This window comes from Salvelinus fontinalis, chromosome 13 (assembly GCF_029448725.1).
Source record: "Salvelinus fontinalis isolate EN_2023a chromosome 13, ASM2944872v1, whole genome shotgun sequence".
Lineage (NCBI taxonomy): Eukaryota > Metazoa > Chordata > Actinopteri > Salmoniformes > Salmonidae > Salvelinus > Salvelinus fontinalis.
The window spans coordinates 32835191-32854773 of NC_074677.1; the positions used below are offsets into that span (position 1 = coordinate 32835191).

Genomic DNA, 19583 nt, shown 5'->3' on the forward strand with positions numbered 1-19583 from the left:
GGTGCGAAAAGTGCAAATCAATCCCAGAACAACAGCAAAGGACCTTGTGAAGATGCTGGAGGAAACAGGTACAAAAGGTTCTATATCCACAGTAAAACAAGTCCTATATCGACATAACCTGAAAGGCCGCTCAGCAAGGAAGAAGCCACTGCTCCAAAACCGCCATAAAAAAGCCAGACTATGGTTTGCAACTGTGCTTGGGGACAAAGATCGCACTTTTTGGAGAAATGTCCTCTGGTCTGATGAAACAAAAATAGAACTATTTGGCCATAGTGACCATCGTTATGTTTGGAGGAAAAATGGGGAGGCTTGCAAGCCGAAGAACACCATCCCAACCGTGAAGCACGTGGGTGGCAGAATCCTGTTGTGGAGGTGCTTTGCTGCAGGATGGACTGGTGCACTTCACTAAATTGATGGCATCATGAGGAAAGAAAATTATGTGGATATATTGAAGCAAAAGCTCAAGACATCAGTCAGGAAGTTAAAGCTTGGTCGCAAAACGGTCTTCCAAATGGACAATGACCCCAAGCATACTTCCAAAGTTGTGGCAAAATGGCTTAAGGACAACAAAGTCAATGTATTAGAGTGGCCATCACAAAGCCCTGACCTCCAATCCTATAGAACATTTGTGGGCAGAACTGAAAAAGCGTGTGTGAGCAAGGAGGCCTACAAACCTGACTCAGTTACACCAGCTCTGTCAGGAGGAATGGGCCAAAATTCACCCAACTTTTTGTGGGAAGCTTGTGGAAGGCAACCTGAAATGTTTGACCCAAGTTAAACAATTTAAAGGCAATGCTACCAAATACTAATTGAGTGTATGCAAACTTCTGACCCACTGGGAATGTGATGAAAGAAATAAAAGCTGAAATAAATCATTCTCTCTACTATTATTCTGACATTTTACATTCTTAAAATAAAGTGGTGATCCTAACTGACCTAATACAGAGAATTTTAACTAGAATTAAATGTTAAAATATATTTGGCTAAAGGTGTATGTAAACTTCCAACTTCAACTGTATATCAAATCAAATCAAATCAAATCAAATTTTATTAGTCACATACACATGGTTAGCAGATGTTAATGCGAGTGTAGCGAAATGCTTGTGCTTCTAGTTCCGACAATGCAGTAATAACAACAAGTAATCTAACCTAACAATTCCGCAACTACTACCTTATACACGCAAGTGTAAAGGGATAAAGAATATGTACATAGAGATATATGAATGAGTGATGGTACAGAACGGCATAGGCAATGGTGCAGTACATGGTATAGAGTACGGTATATACCTATGAGATGAGTACTGTAGGGTATGTAAACATAAAGTGGCATAGTTTAAAGTGGCTAGTGGTCCATGTATTACATAAGATGGCAAGATGCAGTAGATGATATAGAGTACAGTATATACATATACATAAGAGATGTGTAATGTAGGGTATGTAAACATTATATTAGGTGGCATTGTTTAAAGTGTCTGGTGGTACATTTTTACATAATTTCCATCAATTCCCATTTTTAAAGTGGCTGGAGTTGAGTCAGTATGTTGGCAGCGGCCGCTAAATGTTAGTGGTGGCTGTTTAACAGTCTGATGGCCTTGAGATAGAAGCTGTTTTTCAGTCTCTCGGTCCCTGCTTGGATGCACCTGTACTGACCTCGCCTTCTAGATGATAGCGGGGTGAACAGGCAGTGGCTTGGGTGGTTGTTGTCCTTGATGATCTTTATGGCCTTCCTGTGACATCGGGTGGTGTAGGTGTCCTGGAGGGCAGGTAGTTTGCCCCGGGTGATGCGTTCTGCCGACCTCACTACCCTCTGGAGAGCCTTACGGTTGTGTGCGGAGCAGTTGCCGTACCAGGCGGTGATACAGCCCGACAGGATGCTCTCGATTGTGCATCTGTAGAAGTTTGTGAGTGCTTTTGGTGACAAGCCGAATTTCTTCAGCCTCCTGAGGTTGAAGAGGCGCTGCTGCGCCTTCTTCACAACGCTGTCTGTGTGGTTGGACCAATTCAGTTTGTCCGTGATGTGTACACCGAGGAACTTAAAACTTTCCACCTTCTCCACTACTGACCCGTCGATGTGGATAGGGGGGTGCTCCCTCTGCTGTTTCCTGAAGTCCACAATCATCTCCTTTGTTTTGTTGACGTTGAGTGTGAGGTTATTTTCCTGACACCACACTCCGAGGGCCCTCACCTCCTCCCTGTAGGCCGTCTCGTCGTTGTTGGTAATCAAGCCTACCACTGTAGTGTCGTCCGCAAACTTGATGATTGAGTTGGAGGCGTGCATGGCCACGCAGTCGTGGGTGAACAGGGAGTACAGGAGAGGGCTCAGAACGCACCCTTGTGGGGCCCCAGTGTTGAGGATCAGCGGGGTGGAGATGTTGTTACCTACCCTCACCACCTGGGGGCGGGCCGTCAGGAAGTCCAGGACCCAGTTGCACAGGGCGGGGTCGAGACCCAGGGTCTCGAGCTTGATGACGAGTTTGGAGGGTACTATGGTGTTAAATGCTGAGCTGTAGTCGATGAACAGCATTCTCACATAGGTATTCCTCTTGTCCAGATGGGTTAGGGCAGTGTGCAGTGTGGTTGCGATTGCGTCGTCTGTGGACCTATTGGGTCGGTAAGCAAATTGGAGTGGGTCTAGGGTGTCCGGTAGGGTGGAGGTGATATGGTCTTTGACTAGTCTCTCAAAGCACTTCATGATAACGGAAGTGAGTGCTACGGGGCGGTAGTCGTTTAGCTCAGTTACCTTAGCTTTCTTGGGAACAGGAACAATGGTGGCCCTCTTGAAGCATGTGGGAACAGCAGACTGGGATAAGGATTGATTGAATATGTCCGTAAACACACCAGCCAGCTGGTCTGCGCATGCTCTGAGGACGCGGCTGGGAATGCCGTCTGGGCCTGCAGCCTTGCGAGGGTTAACACGTTTAAATGTTTTACTCACCTCGGCTGCAGTGAAGGAGAGCCCGCAGGTTTTGGTAGCGGGCCGTGTCAGTGGCACTGTATTGTCCTCAAAGCGGGCAAAAAAGGTATTTAGCCTGTCTGGGAGCAAGACATCCTGGTCCGCGACGGGGCTGGTTTTCTTTTTGTAATCCGTGATAGACTGTAGACCCTGCCACATACCTCTTGTGTCTGAGCTGTTGAATTGCGATTCAATTTTGTCTCTGTACTGGGACTTAGCCTGTTTGATAGCCTTGCGGAGAGAATAGCTGCACTGTGTGTATTCGGTCATGTTTCCGGTCACCTTGCCCTGGTTAAAAGCAGTGGTTCGCGCTTTCAGTTTCACGCGAATGCTGCCGTCAATCCACGGTTTCTGGTTTGGGAATGTTTTAATCGTTGCTGTGGGTACGACATTGTCAATGCACTTCCTAATGAACTCGCTCACCGAATCAGCATATTCTTCAATGTTGTTGTTGGACGCGGTGCGGAACATATTCCAATCCGCGTGATCGAAGCAGTCTTGAAGCGTGGAATCAGATTGGTCGGACCAGCGTTGAACAGACCTGAGCGCGGGAGCTTGTAGTTTTAATTTCTGTTTGTAGGCTGGAATCAACAAAATGGAGTCGTGGTCAGCTTTTCCGAAAGGAGGGTGGGGGAGGGCCTTATATGCGTCGCGGAAGTTAGTATAACAATGGTCCAGAGTTTTGCCAGCCCTGGTAGGACAATCGATGTGCTGATAGAATTTAGGGAGTTTTGTTTTTAGATTAGCCTTGTTAAAATCCCCAGCTACGATGAATGCAGCCTCAGGGTGTGTGGTTTCCAGTTTACAGAGAGTCAGATAGAGTTCGTTCAGGGCCATCGATGTGTCTGCTTGGGGGGGAATATATACGGCTGTGATTATGACCGAAGAGAATTCCCTTGGTAGATAATGCGGTCGACATTTGATTGTGAGGAGTTCTAGATCAGGTGAACAGAATGACTTGAGTTCCTGAGTGTTGTTATGATGGTCACACCACGTCTCGTTAATCATGAGGCATACCCCCCCGCCCCTCTTCTTACCAGAAAGATGTTTGTTTCTGTCTGCGCGATGCGTGAAGAAACCAGCTGGCTGCACCGACTCCGTTAGCGTCTTTTGAGTTAGCCATGTTTCCGTGAAGCAGAGCACGTTGCAATCCCTGATGTCTCTCTGGAAAGTTACCCGTGCTCGGATTTCATCGACCTTATTGTCAAGAGACTGGACATTGGCGAGTAGTATGCTAGGGAGTGGAGCGCGATGTGCCCGTCTCCGAAGCCTGACCAGGAGACCGCTACGTTTTCCCCTTTTACGGCGTCGAGTAGCTTCGCCGGCTGGGATCAGGTCCATTGTATTGGGTGGAAGGCAAAACACTGGATCCGTTTCGGGAAAGTCATATTCCTGGTAGGAACGGTGGTTAGTTGACGTTAATCGTATATTCAGTAGTTCCTCCCGACTGTATGTAATGACATCTAAGATCACCTGGGGTACCAATGTAAGAAATAACACATAAAAAAACAGAATACTGCATATTTTCCAAGGAACGCGAAGCGAGGCAGCCATCTCGCTCAGCGCCCGGAAGTATATAGAGAACATGTTATTTAAAAATCTTCACAAAACCAGTCTCGTAAGTGAGTATCTCACTGCAAGAAAAGAAGGCCATAGTTCTGAGATAGCTAATTGTTTTGACCCAAGGGATGTGTGGATGTGCTTTGCACTGTCTGTCTGCAAGGCCTTTTGAGGTCAGACTAGACTAGTAGATTAGCGCCCATGCCCCTGTTCCAGCCATACAACCAGCTCGTTACATTCTGTTGTGTGTCCACGTCCGTCGGACCCCATGACAGAGTGTCCCTATTTCCCTGCTGACCCAGACTGGACGAGAGTCTTCCATGAGAGCAGGGAGGAGGACATGGCAACCCTGTGATGTCACTTAGCCTCAGTGCTATTGACCCAGTTCTCTGGTGATGGGAGCCATTGCCTTGTTCGTCTACTCGGTCTGCGTTGCTCATCTACTCGATTGTTTCCTAGAGCCCGGGGGCAAATTCACTTTATGTCGGGCATTTAACAAACTCAATAGACAAAGCTAATGTTGTTTTGGCTTTTGAACGGAGGGCAAATGCAGTGATTTCTTTTTTGTTGCCGTTTTACAATTTGTCCACTGAGGTGAAAGCAACCATGTTGAAATCTATATTAATCTCTTAATTGTCCATAAATGGATTTGCCGCAAGGATCTTTTGGAGCTGAGAGGATACAGGGTTATGGTTTATGGAATACATATTTTTCATAATTTTTAGTTACATTTTTTCCCCAGAATTAATACGTGACTGTTTGAATGATTGATTGTTCATATGAATGAATTACATGTATGTACTGTATGGATGCAATGCCATCATTGTCTAATGCAAGGCTAAATGGGCCTTTTTCCTAGCTGTCTTTCAAAAGTGAACTTCACTGACAAAACAAAGTGTTTACTTGCACTGTTAAAATCCATATGTAAACACTGTCAGATAAATGTTGCCGCCAACAATCCAGTGCTCTTCTCCATGCTTAATAATAAATGACGGAAGTCTATGAATCCATGAGCAAATAGTCTTTATCCACGTCTCAACGCACAAACCCACCATCCATTCTCCCCATTCTTCATGGCTCATGCATATGAAGTGCAATTTAAAGAGTCTGCGTGTGTGAAAGAATATGTGTGTGTGTTTGTGTGTATGTGGTATCCATGTTGACTGGGGGCTCTAGACAGATCACCAAGCCCTACTCTTGTTTTCGATGGGCCGCCAAAGCCCACCTTTTAAATGTTTAATGAGTTAAAAATGAGAATATCAACACTTAGACATGAACAACATCACAAATGTAGCTTTTCTGTATCTGGTAGTATGAATTATAGATGGTAGTATTTCTGTTTGGAGAGGTGTACCATGAAGCGCAGGCAGCAGGCCCCTTTAACCATTCCTCTGTAAGTCTCACTGGGGTTAGGCCCACTTTAGGCTAGGTTGCTGTGCAGAACCTAACGATACACCACTCAAAGAGCTCCAGTGTCTGCATGCGTGGAAAGATGTGCTAATGACAGTGGACCATGCACACATTTAAGAAGACAGTGGGTAGGAGTTGCATTGCATTAAAGTGCATTGTCTATGTCAGTAGTTGTAGGTCAACCCTGTCTGCTCTGTTCTTTATTTGACTCGTATTATTATCTATCCTGATGCCTAGTCACTTTACCCTGCCTTCATGTATATATCTACCTCAAATACCTCTGCACATTGATCTGGTACTGGTACTCCCTGTATATAGCTCCACATTGATCTGGTACTGGTACTCCCTGTATATAGCTCCACATTGATCTGGTACTGGTACTCCCTGTATATAGCTCCACATTGATCTGGTACTGGTACTCCCTGTATATAGCCTAACATTGATCTGGTACTGGTACTCCCTGTATATAGCCTAACATTGATCTGGTACTGGTACTCCCTGTATATAGCTCCACATTGATCTGGTACTGGTACTCCCTGTATATAGCCTAACATTGATCTGGTACTGGTACTCCCTGTATATAGCTCCACATAGATCTGGTACTGGTACTTCCTGTATATAGCTCCACATTGATCTGGTACTGGTACTCCCTGTATATAGCCTAACATTGATCTGGTACTGGTACTCCCTGTATATAGCCTAACATTGATCTGGTACTGGTACTCCCTGTATATAGCTCCACATTGATCTGGTACTGGTACTCCCTGTATATAGCCTAACATTGATCTGGTACTGGTACTCCCTGTATATAGCCTAACATTGATCTGGTACTGGTACTCCCTGTATATAGCCTAACATTGATCTGGTACTGGTACTCCCTGTATATAGCTCCATTCTTGTGTATTTTATTTATACCTCTTGTGTTACTATTTTTATTTTTAAACTCTGCATTGTTGGGAATGGCTCAAGCATTTCACGGTAAAGTTATCTTCGGCGCATGTGACAAATACAATTTGATTTGACTCGATTTTTGGTGCTGGTGAACTACCGGGCGTGCAGGCTTTTATTGCAGCCCAGCACTGCCTTACAGTACACAACTGATTGAAACAATTTACTGCTTATCAGGACCTGTACTAGTTAAACCAGATGATTAATGCAGGGCTGGAACAAAAAGCTGCACACCATATACTGTAGCTCTCCATGCTCAGAGTTGAGGACCGCTGGTGAATCTAATAGATGATGGATTATTACACTTAATCTTTTTTAATGACATGGTTCAAAACACAAACAATATGGTAACATTATTTTACATGGAAAGAAATTATGATCGTGTGGCAGGAATTATAGCAATGATTTGAAGAGGTAAAAGTAAGGCCCATATCCCATTAAATTGTGTCTATAGCTACATGCTCCCCTCTGATAAGCAGCTGATTCTCACTAAGATATGGGTGAAGATATAGGTGCGGATAAAGCAATGACACCCACACATTTATATTTTCTCTGCTCTGCAGTGTGGCTGGCTGGCTGCAATAGCAGAATGCAGAATCAATCCTGTTATGTATTGTTCTTGGTTCTAAGCTCTGGAATGTTTTCCTTCCAATAGTGAAGGGTACCTTGCATCCGCAACTGTCTTATAGATTTGGTCCTTCTGAGAACCATTTTATGAATCTCATCATGGATTCAGTCTTCTTACCTTTACTGTTGGTGAGTCATACTTAGACAAGGGATATTATGAGATATGTCTAATAGTACCAAATCGAATCAGAGTTTATTTGTCACGGGCACTGCAGGTATAATCAGTACAGTGAAATGCTCAACAATGCAGTCATATAAAAGAAATGCACACAATAATGAATTAAATACACCTTCTGTAGAGTACACACAATAATAAAATAGATGCACCCTCTGTAGAGTACACAGAATAATAAAATAGATACACCCTCTGTAGAGTACACATGAGAATTAAAGAAATGTACCCACTGTAGAGTACACACAATAATAAAATAAATACACCCTCTGTAAAGTACACATAAGAATGAAAGAAATACACTCGATAATATACACTATATACAAGGTCAGTATCAGTACCAATTAATGAAATGGATATTGGTGGCAAGCTCTTCCTGTATCTACTATGCTGATGATACTGAGGGTCGAATTCAACTGAAACTTCAAAAGAGCTTCTCATATTGCAATAATGCATATTTGTTGCATAGATAGGTTCTGACAAAACCGTTTTTGTTTCATACAGAAGTAAACAGAAGTAAATTCTATTGATATTGTATTGATTGACATTCTATTTGTAAAACCAACCCCAACACTTATTCTCCATCAATACCAAAATGAGTGTTCTTATTGGATGTGTTTGTGTCGTGTTGGGGTTGAGTTGCTGATTCTGCTGCTGTTGCCTCACAGAGGGAGAGACACAGCTCTAGCAGTGTTGCCCCATTCCCCAGGTGCAGGCTGAGGGCTGTGCTGTGCTGCAGTCACTGAGGAAGGCCTTGTAGGGATTTGCCATGGCCTGATCTGGCCTCCTCTGCATTCAGCACGAGTGGGGCCGGACCCCAGCACTGCAGAGAGGCACACGCACACACACACACACTCTATACACTCTTTCTCATTCCACACACGAGCCACACACCAGGGCCATCGGCCATGATAGTACATAGCCCTTTTCTGCTCCACCCTCCCATATCTCTCTCTCTTTACCTCTCACTCCACAGTAACCCTCTGTCCTTGTACTTAGGAGCAAAGTGATAAGATACATAATGAAATGGGAAGTCATCCAATCAATATTGAAAATCTACCACCAGTTGTCTTCGTAGTATCCTGATACTATCAGTATAGACAGGGTGTCTGACTATGTATTACACCTGAATGTGTTCTATTTCTTGTTGAGTCATCTACCCAAAATACATGTGATATAATGGTGTTCAGAAACAACACACTATTCATGTTGTTCTTATTCCTGTTCTATTGGTGTGTCACCTGGCTGGTGTTTGCTGTGAGGGAGACAAGCCAACCAGGCTGTGTGTAATGTGGCTTTGAAGTAAATATCAAGAGTTTTATCAAAGCCAGGCCGTTATCATCATGTGTTCAAGGGCTGGTGTTCTCTCTCTCTCTTTCTCTCTCTTTCTTTCTCTCTCTCTCTCTGTCTCTCTCTCTCTCTCTCTCTCTCACTCACTCACTCACTCACTCACTCACTCACTCACTCACTCACTCACTCACTCACTCACTCACTCACTCACTCACTCACTCACTCACTCACTCACTCACTCACTCACTCACTCACTCACTCACTCACTCACTCACTCACTCACTCACTCACTCAGTGGAATCATGTTGTAGCATTTGTTTGAGGCCCAGCCAGAGCCAGTTTCCCCCTGGTGTATTGTTACTGGTCTGTCTGTCACCATGGACACAGTGAAGACACCACAGGGAACATGGCAGCCGGTGTGTAAACAGTCCGCTCTGTCACTGGGACCATGAAGTCACCACACAATATATACAATCTAAATATATTTAATATCAGTATTACATTTTGTAATGCGTTGGAGTAACACCATTTAATATTCTATGTCATACATAGTACATGTCTAAAGTTTGAACTCACTCAAAAGCGTTAATCAAATCAAAATATATTTTATATTTGAGATTTTCCAAAGTAGCCACATTTGCCTTGATGACAGTTTTGCACACGCTTGGCATTTTCTTAACCAGCTTCATGAGGTAGTCACATGGAATGCATTTCAATTAACTGGTGTGCCTTGTTAAAAGTTCATTTGTGGAATGCTTACTTACAAGCCCTTAACCAACAATGCAGTTAAAAAAAATATGAGTAAGAATAAGAGTAAAAGTAACAAGTAATTAAAGAGCAGCAGTAAAATAACAATAGTGAGACTATGCACAGGGGGGCATCGGTACAGAGTCAATGTGCGGGGGCACCGGTTAGTTGAGGTATAATGTACATACATGTAGGGAGAGTTATTAAAGTGACTATGCATAGATGATAACAACAGAGAGTAGCAGCGGTGGAAAAGAGATAGGGAGGGCAATGCAAATAGTCTGGGTAGCCTTTTGATTAGATGCCCTTGAGTCTTTTGGCTTGGGGGTAGAAGCTGTTTAGAAGCCTCTTGGACCTAGACTTGGCGCTCCAGGACCGCTTGCCGTGCGGTAGCAGAGTGAACAGTCTATGAATAGGGTGGCTGGAGTCTTTGAACATTTTTAGGGCCTTCCTCTGACACCGCCTGATATAGAGGTCCTGGATGGCAGGAAGCTTGGCCCCAGTGATGTACTGGGCCGTACGCACTACCCTCTGTAGTGCTTTGCGGTCGCAGGCCGAGCAGTTGCCATACCAGGCAGTGATGCATCCAGTCAGGATGCTCTCGATGGTGCAGCTGTAGAACCTTTTGAGGATCTGAGGATCCATGCAAAATCTTTTCAGTCTCCTGAGGTGGAATAGGTTTTGTTGTGCCTTCTTCAGTACTGTCTTGGTGTGCTTGGACCAGTTAGTTTGTTGGTGATGTGGACATTAAGGAACTTGAAGCTCTCAACCTGCTCCACTACAGCTCCGTCGATGAGAATGGGGGCGTGCTCGGTCCTCTTTTTCCTGTAGTCCACAATCATCTTCTTTGTCTTGATCACGTTAAGGTAGAGGTTGTTGTCCTGGCACCACACGGCCAGGTCTCTGCCCTCCTCCCTATAGGCTGTCTCGTCGTTGTCGGTGATCAGGCCTACCACTGTTGTGTCATCGGCAAACTTAATGATGGTGTTGGAGTCATGCCTGGCCGTGCAGTCATGAGTGAACAGGGAGTACATGAGATGTGTTGTTACCTACCCTTACCACCTGGGGGCGGCCCGTCAGGAATTCCAGGATCCAGTTGCAGAGGGAGATGTTTAGTCCCAGGGTCTTTAGCTTATTGATGAGCTTTGAAGGCACTATGGTGTTGAATGCTCAGCTGTGTTCAACACCATATTCCTTTCCTTCTTAATGTGTTTGAGCTAATCAGTTGTGTTGTGACAAGGTAGTGGTGTTATAAAGAAGATAGCTCTATTTAGTAAAAGACCATGTCCATATTATGGCAAGAACAACTCAATTCAGCAAAGAGAAACGGCAGTCCATCGTTACTTTAAGACATGGATGTCAGTCAATCCGGAAAATTTCAAGAACTTTTAAAGTTTTTTCAAGTGCAGTTGCAAAAACCATCAAGCGCCTTGAAGAAACTGGCTCTCATGAGGACCGCCACAGGAGAGGAAGACCCAGAGTTACCTCTCCTGCAGAAGATAAGTTCATTAGAGTTAACTGCACCTCAGATTGCAGCACAAATCAATGCTTCACAGAGTTCAAGTAACAGACACATCTCAACATCAACTGTTCAGAGGAGACTGTGTGAATCAGGCCTTCATGGTTGAATTACTGCAAAAAAAACACTACTAAAGTACACCAATAAGAAGAGACTTGCTTGGGCCAAGGAACATGAGCAATGGACGTTAGACCGGTGAAAATCTGTCCTTTGGCCTGATGAGTCCAAATGTAAGATTTTTGGTTCCATCCACCGGGACTTCGTGAGACGCAGAGTAGGTGAACGGATGATCTCCGCATGTATGGTTCCCACCATGAAGCATGGAGGAGGAGGTGTGATAGTGTGGGGGTGCTTTGCTTGTGACACTGTCTGTGATTTATTTAGAATTCAAGGCACACTTAACCAGCATGGCTACCACAGCATTCTGCAGGGATACGCCATCTCATCTGGTTTGCGCTTAGTGGGACTATCATTTGTTTTTCAACAGGACAATGACCCAAAACACCTCCGTGCTGTGTAAGGGCTATTTGACCAAGAAGGAGCGTGATGGAGTGTTGCGTCAGATGACCTGGCCTCCACAATCACCCGACCTCAACCCATTTGAGATGGTTTGGGAAGATTTGGACCGCAGAGTGAAGGAAAAGCAGCCAACAAGTGCTCAGCATATGTGGGAACTCCTTCAAGACTGTTGGAAAATTATTCCTCATGAAGCTGGTTGAGAGAAGTGTGCAAAGCTGTCATCAAGGTAAAAGGTGGCTACTTTGAAGAATCTCAAATCTAAAATATATTTTGATTTGTTTACCACTTTTTTGGTTACTACATTATTCTATATGTGTTATTTCATAGTTTTGATGTCTTCACTATTATTTAACAATGTAGAAAATAGTCAAACTAAACAAAAACCCTTGAATGAGTAGGTGTGTCCAAACTCTTGACTGGTACTGTATGTAAATGAGTATAAAACTCAGGTTTGTAGCCTTTGTAGCTATTCATCAGTTAAGTATAAGATCATCATTTTTAGAAGGGAAAATGTCCATAGTAATTCAGTTGTATTGATGTAGACCCTGGTTGAGTAGAAGATAAAATGGGAGTGAGTCATTTCTCATAATACTTTAACTGTAGCCCACAGGTATCAGGTGTCATGGTGTGTTGAATGTATAGGGTAACGTTCATACAGTATAGCACGCTCGCTGTCGGTTTTGCCCTTTGGTAAGACAGTATGGAAGCAGCGTAGGCTTTTGTGAATGCAGCACAGACTCGAGAAGGGGGCTGGGGCGGAGGAGGGATAATGGTTTTACTGGTCCCTGTGTGCTGAAGACAGAGACAGAAAGAAGGGAGGGAAGGAAGGAAGGGGAAATAAGAGAGGGAGAATGACTAACATGGCTGTGTTTCTGGGAGCCGTAGCCATGTTGGAGGAGGAAGGGGGTGTGAGGTTTCTCTCTCTCTTCCTCTCTCTACTTCTGCCTCCCTCTTTCTCTCTCTCTCTCTGTCGACAGGCAGGGTTTGGACTCTGACGTGTGACAGGCTGGATAAAGAGTATTTTTCGAGTGCTCGTCATTCCTTCTCTCCATGATTGGCTGGAGTATTGTTATACACACAGAAAATGGGTCAGGCGGCCTGTGGAGGATCGAGTGATTGTACAGATGTACAGACCGCAGACACAGACACACACAGCTCGAACTAAGGTTGAATGTACTCTGGAGCCGAGCGTTCCTTGCAAGAATAAAGGAGATAAATCAAAATAAATGGTGTGCTGTATAGCGAGTGAGGGAGCCAGTGTTTCTAGTGTAGCCAGTGTTCTCGTCCTCCTCTCACAGGCTCCCGGCTGGTTCTCCCCCCACGCCCAGTGGCAGGGGGCTTAGCACGAGAAATAAATGGAGAAATAAAGGGATACACAGAAGAAAAGAGAGGGAGGAAAATCAATACCTGTGCACATGAATCAGACTGCGGCTGCCACAAAGCATTATGAGAACATGACGGGAGAGATGCATTTGTGTGCAAGGCAGTGTGCACACAGCATGATAAGCATGGCGGTAAGGGGGTAAGGGAGGAGAGAGGAGGGGAAGCCAAAATGTCCCTCGTATTTTATCATCCATGCACTTCTATTAGATTGTGACATTTTTTAAAGATCCTATGAAGATTCTGATACTGTCGTAGACACTCAGTGAGCATTTGTGAGTGTTGATAAATAATGTAATTCAGATCCATATGTGGTTAGCTAGATTCTAACAGTCTAGATTCTATCCTCCTTCCCCTGCTCCACTCCCAGACCAAGAAAGTCAGAGATATTAATTCCCTTCTCTCCCCCACCAACACCACCACCACCTTCCCTGCACTGATCAAACTCCCACCTCCGCACTCTGGCTGTTTGCTCACGAATAACCACAATTTGTTCTTTATTAAACTCTAGGGGCTGGGAACGATTAGAGCTGCGAGCCGGTGTGTGGGAGGGGGACTAAGCACAGCTTAATATTTACACTGAGCAAGGGCTCCTAGGTGCTGCTGCAGTTTGGCACATGTATCTTGGTGTTGGTAGTGGTGGAAGAGCCAGACCCTGCCTGAACCACCCAATCAGATTGAGCAAAAACAAAAATACTGTGGAGTATTACAAAAATACTCCTCAGCAACCCCCCCCTGCCAGGTCCCACGTGGCCCCGGTTCAAGATATAGATTAGCGATAAACGCAACATGAGCTAATTATGGAAGGAACCACACATGAATTAGCATTTCTTTCTGTGGACTGGATGTTTTGGAGGCACTGATTTATCATTTGGTCAAAGGGAAGAGAATGGAGAATGTGTGTTTTTGTGACATTACGATGGTGGCGTTTCCAATGGCTTGAACTACACTAGTGTTTTTCTGGGTCCCTCTAGTTTTGCGGCGAGCCACACACATGACAAGACAAGGTAGATATGAACCCTGTTCATCCCACAAGGCCTTTTCTTTGCCTATACATCACAGTCAGGCTGCAGAGACAGAGACAGACAGTAATGTTGCTCAGTGTATCTGTCATGATAGGGCTCATTAGCTCAGGAACGAGATGGAGACTTATGACTCTCTCCGTCTGAACAGGTGTTGCTAACCAGCATCAGGGTGCCAGAAAACAAATGTCAAGACAAACAACATTTTCTCGAAACATACACTCTTAGAAAAAAAGGTGCTATCTAGAACCAAAAAGGGTTTTTCGGCTTTCCCCATAGGAGGAACCTTTGAAGAACCCCTTTTGATTCTAGGTAGAACCTGTTTGTCTCCAGGTAGAACCCTTTAAGGTTCCATGTAAAACCCTTTCCACAGAGGGTTCTACATGGAACACAAAAGAGTTCTACCTAGAACCAAAAAAGGTTACCTTGAACCAAAAAGGGTTCTCCTATGGGGACAGCCGGAGAACCCTTTTGGAACCCTTTTTTTTGTAAGAGTGTAGCTGTATTTAGGCCTTTCTATAAATAGTAATTTTCTAGTCATGATTTCTGTCTGGTTGGTCTTTTGAGGCTTTACTGTTTTTTTGTGTTGTACTTCCAGCATATAAGCAGTCTTGGACCATAATATAAGAGCAGCAGCAGCAAGACTAAGCAAGGAGAAGTAAGGCAGAAAACATGGCATTGTACTGGAGCTAGAGATGATGGTGACAAACACACAACGAGGCGAGAGTCAGTCTCAGCCAGAGAGACAAAATGGCTGTGCTTCTGTCTCCGCAATATTACTCTCTGTCAGCGAGAAAAGAGGGGAAGGCTATTCCTCCCTCCTCCTCATCTCCACCTCCATCCCTCCATTTTGCCCATGTTTAACCTTACTGTTGATGATGGTGACGTCACCATTAGGTGATCCATAAGACCGACCTTTGACTGGCGATAATGGCTTACCGCAATCTCGACATCTGCATGGAAACTGCAGTAGGCTGATGGCAGAGAGAGGTGTGTGTGTGTGTTTGCGGGGAGGTGGAGGGGGGGCGTAGGCTGTGAATGGCTGCTCTTATCGTATGTGTGCAGCTGCTGCAGCGTCTTTGAGAGACAGAGGGGCTGTCCGTGCATGCCACTCACTTTCCCTATTCACAGCAAAGACCCATACACTCTCTCTTCCTCTCTGTTACTGTCTCTCTCTCTCTTCTCTCTCTCTTCTCTCTCTCTTCCTCTCTCTCTGCCTGCGCTGCATTTACTGTCAAGTGAGTGAGAAGGAAATAAGAAAAACATGACTTGAGCTTTGATGGAGACACGACAAATGGGTCCATGTTTTCACATTTTCAGGGACAGGCGAGAAGTGAAACGTCATTTGACATAAATGCACTGCTCTTCTGATGTTTGTGTGTTTGCGTGTGGGCGCATGGTAGGATGTGTGTGTGTTTGTTTACACAAGGATTTCACTTTTCAATAGACCTTTACATTTTTAACTAAAGGTGAATTCTTATAGTAAGTCATTTATTATTCTATTGTTACTAGATTTAGAAAGCATTTCAGTCGTTTCAAGCCCTATTGCCCCACTTTTCATAATTTTGTATTATGTACTTGAGCTTGTGTCATCAAAGGTAAGTACATCTCAGCAATGTATAATTATTCTTATCAGAAAGGTGAGTTCCAGATCTTTCTAAAACTATACAACATTACCAGTCATCTCATGAAAAATATTGATGTTTTATATGTTATATTTATATGTTAAATATACAGGATACGAACATTCCATTCCAGCTAAACAATGGACATATAGTGTTTTGCGACAAAAAAAACATTTTAATAGACATTTAAAATCTATGAATTAAAAATCTGAGAACAGTAATATTTTACACACACATAAAGGTGCCCATAAGCAACGATTTCTGATGAAACAACATAGTTGTGAAAAATTGGTGGATATAGCATTTAGAAAATAAACTCTTCATATATATTACATTGAGATATAAAAATGTATATAATATATTACAACAACCCATTATTTTTCACCACTTCTGCAGATATATAATTTGTACCGTTTTGATACAGAAATCAACCCATCTGTATGAATTGTTAGAATCATGTGTAATGCACAGCGGAGTGAATCAATGTTTACAGTGCTCTTAGAAAACAAAATCACCTTGGTTACAAGTCCCATGGCCCTGAGATCCCCCTCAGCTGCACAACAAATCCTCTTTCAAAAACATGCCTGATTTGCTCATCCAAACTGTCTGTAGACTAAATATTATTTATTGACAACATACTTTCAATTATTGAATATAAAAATCTAGGAAACTTGATCAATTTAATCAGAGGAAGAGTTCAGTCATCCCCCTCCCATCTCTCCCTTCCAAGTTTGTCAAAAGCAGATAGTGTATAGTGATGATGAAACCCCCCGAAGATCATGATGCTAATCAGAACAGAGAATAATACAGTTAATTAATTCATCAGGGAGGGAAGTGCTCTGCCAGGATAAGGATGACCTGCCGTCAGGTGACCTGCCCAAAGGTATTTCCAAGGTTACAGTACCTCCCCACCAGGGGAAATCACCTTGATAGATAGGTAGACAGGTTGGGCAGCTGGGATAGTGACATCCCTGGGCACATCACTGTGCCGAATACCAGAGTGGGTTCTGGGAATTCTACCTCCCACCCCAGCCCCCATCTCACCCCACCCCCATCTCGCCCCACGTAGTCCCAGTCTCCCCTATCCAGATGCACTGTCACGTCATGTCTTACTCTTAGAAGTCTATTTATTAAATGCTGTAATAAAGGACCTTGAGTTTCATGTGGTATTGAAGAACAGATGGGGAACGATGACTGGAAGATGTATGCTAAGTAGTGTGTCTACACTGTAAGGCCCTTAGAAATGGTTTGTTTGTGGGTGTTTGTATTAGGCGATTTTCTTATCATGAATAGTAATTAATCTATTTTCGAATAACAGAAATAGGTGGATTTTAGTAAATAGATGAATGAAAAATGTATTTATGATCACAATGTTTGCAAATATTAAATTTGAATATGGAAATTATATTTGTTTTATTGATAGTGAATTTCACTGTTGTTACGTTGTGTAATACAAACAAATGATGGTGGTTGTAGTGTTTTTAATGATTATATTCTACATATCTGAAGTAATAAAATGAAACTAAATATGACACATTTATATTTTGATGTTGCATTTTCTAAGCTAAATTTGTAATGAGATTTTGTATAGATAATATAATTAGTCTTTAATGTTATTTTCATTAAAAGACTGCATTTATATTTTTTCATGCTCATATATTTTTCATTGATATGTTAAAGATATTTATCAAATCTGTTTGTTTTTGTTTTTCAATTCAGTCAACAAATTATGTTTCCGCTGTAAATATTTATTACAAAATATATTTAGAAAAATGTAAATGTATGTATATATTGTAATCTAGGTAAATATAGGAGTGTCATTCTTAAAAAACAAAATGGTGACCCATCACACGTGAGCTCTTATTTGATAAAGATATACAGTGTTCCCATGTCAAGGTCAGTTTCACCCTGGACCCCATCCCCCTAACATGCACACTGAAAGCCTAGTCATACAACTCAAGTGCACATTGTGTATGTATGGTGGACAGTGGTACAGTGCACATCCAGCATTTTCTCTCTCTGAGGTGTAGAAATCTATTTGCTTTCGGAAGCTTCTTGCATAATCCTTTAGTTACACTTGCAGCTGCAGAGAGAGATACAATACTAGGAGAGTCAGTTGTTAAAATTATTCTGGGCACAAAGGAATTAAATTGATAAATCTGTGTGTAGGGTCCTTTGCATAATCCAGGCTAATCTATAACACAGAATACAGAATGAAGTGTGTTAACTAAAATACCAGTGACAGCGTTCAAATGCGGAGGAACCCTTTTAAATGGCATGATGAAACATGATCTGGTGTGTGTCGTTGCTCTTGTCCATGCCTTTGATTTGAATTTTTCAATCACGCAATAAAATATGCAAACTAATTTCAGCTTTTAGAGCCTACCAGTGTGTACATTTAGGCTATATGTATGAAATATTAGAACATTATAGAACAAATATATAACAACATGTCTGTCAATTAATATTGAATAATGAAATTCTATTTAATGTGATGTCTTTTATGTTTAATGTATTAATATTTGTCTGTCAGGATTTCCATAACATCCCTGAACCTACAGTAAATAGCCATTTTGTTGCTGAGGTTCTCAGTTGATGTTACCTGAGGCACCGGATTGGTGCATTGGGTGGATGACTTGTCGAATGCTTAGCCAATAGCGTTTGCAGCGCATACACTGCTTTTTTCTCTCCAAATAAATTGCCTGGAGAAATTGAACTAAAAATGTAAGAAAGGGAGCGAGGCTTTCATCTCATTGAAAAGCTCATATTAGCTGTGGTGGGAAGATAAGCTCCTCTCTCTCAACAGCTATTAAGTTCACTGTATGTTAGACAGTTTCCTGTTTTTAATTCTGGTTTTTGAAAGCTTTCGCCTGTGTGCACTCACGGCACTGTGACGTAGGTTTTACCGTGTGTGTGTGTGTGTGTGTGTGTGTGTGTGTGTGTGTGTGTGTGGTGTGTGTGTGTGTGTGTGTGTGTGTGGTGTGTGGTGTGTGTGTGGTGTTTTTCACATGACAGGCAGCTGTTGAACCTGCAGAAACATTATTCAAACTTCAAAATGGAGGCCAGACCATGTGACCTTGTGCAGCCATTTTCTCTCTGTCTCACTGAGAGACACACACACACACACACACACACACACACACACACACACACACACACACACACACACACACACACACACACACACACACACACACACACACACACACACATACACAGAACAATCACTGTGGGGTCTCTCACACATCCCTAGGATTGGAGTGGGAGAACCCCCCTCTGTGGAAGGCACCATGCACTCCTCTTCATCACAGAATTTCCTGCCATTTTAATGCCATTTAAAAATATTTTTTTCTGCAATTTATGAACTGATATTGAATATTATATTATTTTTTCTATTTTATTTGAATAGATGCGTATTTTAAGTATTTACAAATGCCGAAATTAGTGTTCCTGCAGGTGTGTAATAGATTATGTACAGGCTACAGATTCTCTCTATTATTTATATTTCTTATGAACTCTCAGAAATATCTGAATGGAACTGTAGAATTTGGTAGGACTGTACATTTCTTTTGTTTGTTTTGCAACGTCGTGGTCTGACACAGGCTCCTCGAATCCTTGAATGGCACATTTAATACTCTCCAATTAATACGCTATAACATATGTTGTAATTGACATTGTAGGTAAACATCTGTGTGGATTTATCCTAGTGTCTGATTCATTGGGTGTGATGGTTCACTGATTACATTGTGTGTTTCTGATTCCTTGATCCTAGTTTAGCCCCAAACCAGGATTACTTTTCCACAAAGCCTTG

The 19583-nt window shown here is 42.9% G+C and overlaps 1 protein-coding gene across 4 annotated transcripts in view; it reads left to right on the forward strand.

Moving 5' to 3' along the window:
* LOC129868443 (cell adhesion molecule DSCAM-like) overlaps positions 1–19583 on the forward strand; it is a 142823-nt gene that overhangs the window by 1895 nt on the left and 121345 nt on the right. The gene's annotated exons all lie outside the window — the stretch shown is intronic.